Raw genomic sequence first — 7025 nt, forward strand, 5'->3', positions numbered from 1 at the left:
GCTGCCTTGCAGCGCCAGGGACCCTGGTTCGATCCCGACTATGGGTGCTGTCTGCAGGGAGTTTGCACGTTCTCCCTCGTGACCGCGTGGGTTTGCTCCGGTTTCGCCCCCACACCCCAAGTATGTGCAGGTTTGGAGGTTTATACTTGTATGAAGAAGGGTTTTGACCCGGAAACGTCACCCATTTGCTAACTCTCCACGTTTTCGGATGACATGAAGCTGGGGGGCAGTGTTAGCTGTGAGGAGGATGCTTGGAGGCTGCAAGGTGACTTGGATAGGTTGGGTGAGTGGGCAAATGTATGGCAGATGCAGTATAATGTGGATAAATGTGAGGTTATCCACTTTGGTGGCAAAAACAGGAAAGTAGACTATTATCTGAATGGTGGCTGATTAGGAAAAGGGGAGATGCAACGAGACCTGGGTGTCATGGTACACCAGTCATTGAAAGTAGGCATGCAGGTGCAGCAGGCAGTGAAGAAAGCGAATGGCATGTTAGCATTCATAGCAAAAGGATTTGAGTATAAGAGCAGGGAGGTTCTACTGCAGTTGTACAGGGTCTTGGTGAGACCACACCTGGAGTATTGCGTACAGTTTTGGTCTCCTAATCTGAGGAAAGACATTCTTGCCATAGAGGGAGTACAGAGAAGGTTCACCAGACTGATTCCTGGGATGGCAGGACTTTCATATGAAGAAAGACTGGATAGACTCGGCTTGTACTCGCTAGAATTTAGAAGATTGAGGGGGGATCTTATAGAAACTTACAAAATTCTTAAGGGGTTGGACAGTCTAGATGCAGGAAGATTGTTCCCGATGTTGGGGAAGTCCAGAACAAGGGGTCACAGTTTAAGGATAAGAGGGAGGTCTTTTAGGACCGAGATGAGAAAATCATTTTTTACACAGAGAGTGGTGAATCTGTGGAATTCTCTGCCACAGAAGGTAGTTGAGGCCAGTTCATTAGCTGGATTTAAGAGGGAGTTAGATGTGGCCCTTGTGGCTAAAGGGATCAGGGGGTATGGAGAGAAGGCAGGTATGGGATTTGGATGATCAGCCATGATCATATTGAATGGCAGTGCAGGCTCGAAGGGCCGAATGGCCTACTCCTGCACCTATTTTCTATGTTTCTATTCCTTTTCCCCAGAGATGCCGCCTGAACCCGCTGAGTTACTCCAACTTCTGTCCATCTTAGGTTTGGAGATTAATTGCCTTCGGTAAAATTGTTGAATTGTTCCTAGTGTGTAGGATAGTGTTAGTGTACGGGGTAACCGCTGGTCGGCACGGTCTTGGTGGGCCAGAGGACCTGTTTCTGCGCTGTATCTGAAGTCCAAAGGAATGAATGCCTGGGACGTGCTGCCAGGGGTGCTGTAAGGAGGCAGATACGATAGTGGCGTTTCAAGGACTTTTAGATAGGCACATGGATACGGGGGCCTCTTAAACTCAAGACAGACACGAATTGCTGGAGTAACTCAGCGGGACAGGCAGCGTCTCTGGAGAGAAGGAATGGGTGACGTTTTGGTTCATAGAAACATAGAAAATAGGTGCAGGAGGAGGCCATTTGGCCCTTTGAGCCTGCACCGCCATTCATTGTAATCATGGCTGATCATCCACAATCAATAATCCGTGCCTGCCTTCTCCTCATATCCCTTGATTCCGCTAGCCCCTAGAATTCCACAAATTCACAACTCTCTGGGTGAAAAGGTTTTGTTCTCATCTCAGTTTTAAATGGCCTCCCCTTTATTCTAAGACTGTGGCCCCTGGTTCTGGACTCCCCCAACATTGAGAACATTTATCCTGCATCTAGCTTGTCCAGTCCTTTTATAATTTTATACGTTTCTATAAGATCCCCTCTCATTCTTCTAAACTCCAGTGAATACAAGCCCAGTCTTTCCAATCTTTCCTCATATGACAGTCCTGCCATCCTGGGGATTAACCTGGTGAACCTACGCTGCACTGCCTCAATAGCAAGGATGTCCTTCCTCAAATTAGGAGACCAAAACTGCACACAATACTCCAGATGTGGTCTCACCAGGGCCCTGTACAACTGCAGAAGGACCTCTTTACTCCTGTCTGCCATCCAATTCTCTATCCATGTCAATACCCTACCCCCAATACCATGTGGTCTAATTTTGCCCATTAATCTCCTGTGTGGGACCTTATCAAAGGCTTTCTGAAAGTCCAAATACACTACATTCACTCTCTCTCCTTCATCCATTTTACTTGTCACATCCTCAAAAAATTCCAGAAGATTAGTCAAGCAGGATTTCCTCTTCATAAATCCATGCTGACTTGGACCAATCCTTTTACCGCTATCTAAATGCGCTGTTATTACTTATTTAATAATTGACTCCAGCATCTTCCCCACCACTGATGTCAGACTAACTGGTCTATAATTCCCCGTTTTCTCTCTCGCTCCTTATTTGAAAGTGGGATAACATTAGCTACCCTCCAATCCACAGCAACTGATCCTGAATCTATAGAACATTGGAAAATGATCGCCAATGCGTCCACGATTTCTAGAGCCACCTCCTTGAGTACCCTGGGATGCAGACCATCAGGCCCTGGGGATTCATCAGCTTTCAGTCCCATCAGTCTACCCAATACTATTTCTCGACTAATGCAAATTTATTTCAGTTCCTCTGTCTCCCTAGATCCTCTGTCCTCTAGTACATCTGGGAGATTGTTTGTGTCTTCCTTAGTGAAGACAGAACCAAAGTACCTGTTCATCTCTTCTACCATTTCCTTGTTCCCCATAATAATTTCACCTGTTTCTGACTTCAAGGGACCCACATTTGTCTTCACTAATCTTTTTCTCTTAACATACCTAAAGAAGCTTTTACTGTCCTTCTTAATATTCTTGGCCAGCTTCCCCTCGTACTTCATCTTTTCACCCCGTATTGCCCTTTTCCTTACCTTCTGTTTGAAAGTTTCCCAATCCTCTGGCTTCCTGCTACTCTTTGCTATGTTATACACCTTTTCTTTTAGTTTTATTCCATCCCTAACTTCCCTTGTCAGCCACAGTCGCCTCTTACTCCCCTTAGAATCTTTCTTCCTCTTTGGAATGAAATGATCCTGCGTCTTCTGGATTATGCCCAGAAATTCCTGCCATTACTGTTCCACTGTAATTCCTGCCAGGATCCTTTTCCAGTCGACCTTGGCCAGCTCTTCTCTCATGCCTTCATAGTCCCCTTTGTTCAACTGCAACACAGGCACTTCTGATTTAACCTTCTCCCTCTCAAATTGCAGATTAAAAGAGCCTTCTTCTTAAACTCCTTGTGATGTGTGTGCCTGTCCCCCCCCCCCCCCCCCCCCCCCTCGATCCCACTATATCAGACATTCCCTGAGGAGCGAGGACACTGTTGGAGTTCCATCCAAATCTCCATGCTTTTCCGGTTTGCCCCCCCCCCCCCCCCCCCCCCAGACGGATTAACGGTGAGCTTTTAACAGTTTAATGCGAGCCCCGTCTGTGACTATAGACAGCTCAGACAGCAGCTAAGCCAGACAGTGCTGTGTTACTCTGGCAGACACACAGCTGGTCAACAGCAGGACAAGGGTGAACAAGCTCAACTTTAAACACAATCAAAACCACTCTATGGGCACACACTGTGTCCCGAATGAATAGGATCTTAGATGAAGCACCTTCCTGCCACAACCAGCTTAGTTTATTGTCACGTGTAGCAAAGTGCAGTGAAATGCCTTTTTGTCGTGTGCTATCGGGCCCACAGAAAGACTATCCATGGTCGCAATTGTAGAGTTGTACCACTTGTATGACTCGCAAGATAGACACAAAATGCTGGAGTAACTCTGGAGAGAAGGAATGGGTGACATTTTGGGTCGAGACCTTTCTTTAGACCATCAGTTCTCAGTCTGTCTTCGGGATTTCTGTCTGAGACCATCAGTCTGAAGAAGGGTCTCGACCCAAAACGTTACCCATTCCTTCTCTCCAGAGATGCTGCCTGTCCCGCTGAGTTGCATAGAAACATAGAAAATAGGTGCAGGAGTAGGCCATTAGACCCTTCGAGCCTGCACCGCCATTCAATATGATCATGGCTGATCATCCAACTCAGTATCCTGTACCTGCCTTCTCTCCATACCCCCTGATACCTTTAGCCACAAGGGCCACATCTAACTCCCTCTTAAATATAGCCAATGAACTGGCCTCAACTACCTTCTGTGGTAGAGAATTCCACAGATTCACCACTCTCTGTGTGAAAAATGTTTTTCTCATCTTGGTCCTAAAAGATTTCCCCCTTATCCTTAAACTGTGACCCCTTGTTCTGGAACTCCCCAACATCGGGAACAATCTTCCTGCATCTAGCCTGTCCAACCCCTTAAGAATTTTGTAAGTTTCTATAAGATCCCCCCTCTGGATAGACTCGGCTTGTACTCGCTGGAATTATCTCCTAAATTCCAGCGAGTACAAGCCGAGTCTATCCAGTCATTCTTCATATGAAAGTCCTGACATCCCAGGAATCAGTCTGGTGAACCTTCTCTGTACTCCCTCTATGGTAAGAATGTCCTTCCTCAGATTAGGAGACCAAAACTGTACGCAATTACTCCAGAATTCTGTGTCTATCTTCGATTTAAACTAGCATCTGCAGTTCCTTTCTGCACTCTATGACTAGGACAACAAGGACTTCAAGGACAACATCAAGAACAGTCTGAAGAAACTCCACATCACATCGAGCGGCTGGGAGCAGATTGCACTGGACAGGCGCCCCTGGAGGAAATCCGTGCAGGAAGGAGCTGCACGTCATGAAACGGAACTACGCCGTGTCGCAGAGACAATGCGACAGCACCGTAAGGAGAGAGAGAGAAGGGGGCTCAACAACTACCAACCACCGCCAGTCTCCACTGCCCACATTGCACCAAGGTGTGTGGATCGTGGATCTGCCTCTACAGACATCTGCAGACCCACAAGTAGACCACCCTATGGAGAGGGCAAGACCGTCATAATCGTTTCAAATGGCCGCCGATGATGATTAGTAAAACTAGATAAGAGTATTTAATTGTCATAAGTACCAATAAAGGAACAATGAAATTCTTACTGAAGACAGAGACAAAATACTGGAGTAACTCAGCGGGACAGGCAGCATCTCTGGGGTGACGTTTCGGGTCGAGACCCTTCTTCAGTCTGAAGAACGTCACCCATTCCTTCTCTCCAGAGATGCTGCCTGCTCCAGCATTTTTGTCTATCTTCGGTTTAAACCAGCACCTGCGGTTCCTTCCAACACAATGAAATTCTCACTTGCTGCAGCTGTGCAGACCCGTAAACACAGTAAGACACGGATAAATACGCAATAATCAAGACTACAATAAATTTATAATCGGTTTAAGAAAGAACTGCAGATGCTGGAAAAATCTAAGGTGGACAAAAATGCTGGAGGAACTCAGCGGGTGAGGCAGCATCTATGGAGCAAAGGAAATAATCCGTTTTTACTCGGAGTAGAGGAATCAAGACCCAGAGGACAGAGGTTTAAGGGGAGAGATTGAGGGGCAACGGTTACACACACAGGATGGTGGGTGTGTGGAATGAGCTGTTGTGCAGTGGTTGTTGGGAAGAAGCTCTTCTTGATCTTGAAGGTCACGGTTCTCAGGCTCCTGCACCTCCTTCCAGAGGGTAGTAGCGAGATGAGAGCGTGGCCAGGGTGGTGTGGGTCTCTGATGATACTCTGCTGCCTTTGTGGTTAAACCTGGAGGTCCCGGTTGCTCACCACTATTCAAAGCTGTGGGGGGAAAGCTCCACAGGACTCAAGGAACTGCAGATGCTGGAACATTGAGCAATCCATAGAGTGCTGGAGGAAGTCAGCAGGTCAGGCAGCATCTGTGGAGAGAACAGACAGATGATGGCGTTTCGCTGCGGTCTGAACGGGTCACATGTTCATTCCTTCCACAGATGCTGCCTGACCCTCTGAGTTCCTCCAGCGCTTTGTGCTTCACTTTGTAGGATAGCATTGCTCAATCTCATAGGTGAGCCACTAAATCGCAGGTGATCATTTGGGAATTCATTATATGGCTAATTATATTATAATTGGTAAATAATGAAACATGGCGGCACAGTGGCGCAGCGGGTGTAGCTGCTGCCCTGCAACGCCAGAAACCCACGTTTCACCCTGACCTCGAATGCTGCCTGTGTGGAGTTTGCATGTTCTCCCTGTGACCGCGTGGGTTTCCTCCGGGTGCTCACGTTTCCACCCACTTCCCCAAAGACGTGCGGGTTTGTAGGTGACTTGACCCTCGTTAGATTGCCCCTAGTGTGCATAGTGTAATAGGAACCTGGGGGGTAACCTTTTCACACAGAGGGTGGTAGCTGAATGGAATGTGCTGCCAGAGGAGGTCGTTGAAGCAGGTACTATAACAACATTTAAAAGACATTTAAACATTTTTAATAATAAACTTTATTCAGAATAAAAAATATTTGCAAAACAAAAGTTGTGCAAAACTCTTCCAACATTCTCAGCGTCTACACGTTCATTATTGTCTGATGGGACAGGAAACACTTTCTCACAGAGAGTGGTGAGTCTGTGGAATTCTCTGCCTCGGAGGGCGGTGGAAACAGGTTCGAAACATAGAAAATAGGTGCAGGAGTAGGCCATTCGGCCCTTCGAGCCTGCACCGCCATTCAATATGATCATGGCTGATCATCCAACTCAGTATCCCGTACCTGCCTTCTCTCCATACCCTCTGATCCCCTTAGCCACAAGGGCCACATCTAACTCCCTCTTAAATATAGCCAATGAACTGGCCTCAACTACCCTCTGTGGCAGAGAGTTCCAGAGATTCACCACTCTCTGTGTGAAAAAAGTTTTTCTCATCTCGAGTTTAAAGGATTTCCCCCTTATCCTTAAGCTGTGATTTCCCCCTTATCCTTAAGGTTCTCTGGATGCTTTCAAGAGAGAGTTAGATAGGGCCTTTAAAAATAATGGAGTCGGGGGATATAGGGAGAAAGCAGGAACGGGGTACTGAATGTGGATGATCAGCCATGATCACATTGAATGGTGGTGCTGGCTCGAAGGGCCGAATGGCCTGCT

The sequence above is a fragment of the Amblyraja radiata genome, chromosome 5, assembly GCF_010909765.2.
Source record: "Amblyraja radiata isolate CabotCenter1 chromosome 5, sAmbRad1.1.pri, whole genome shotgun sequence".
NCBI classification, from domain to species: Eukaryota; Metazoa; Chordata; class Chondrichthyes; order Rajiformes; family Rajidae; genus Amblyraja; species Amblyraja radiata.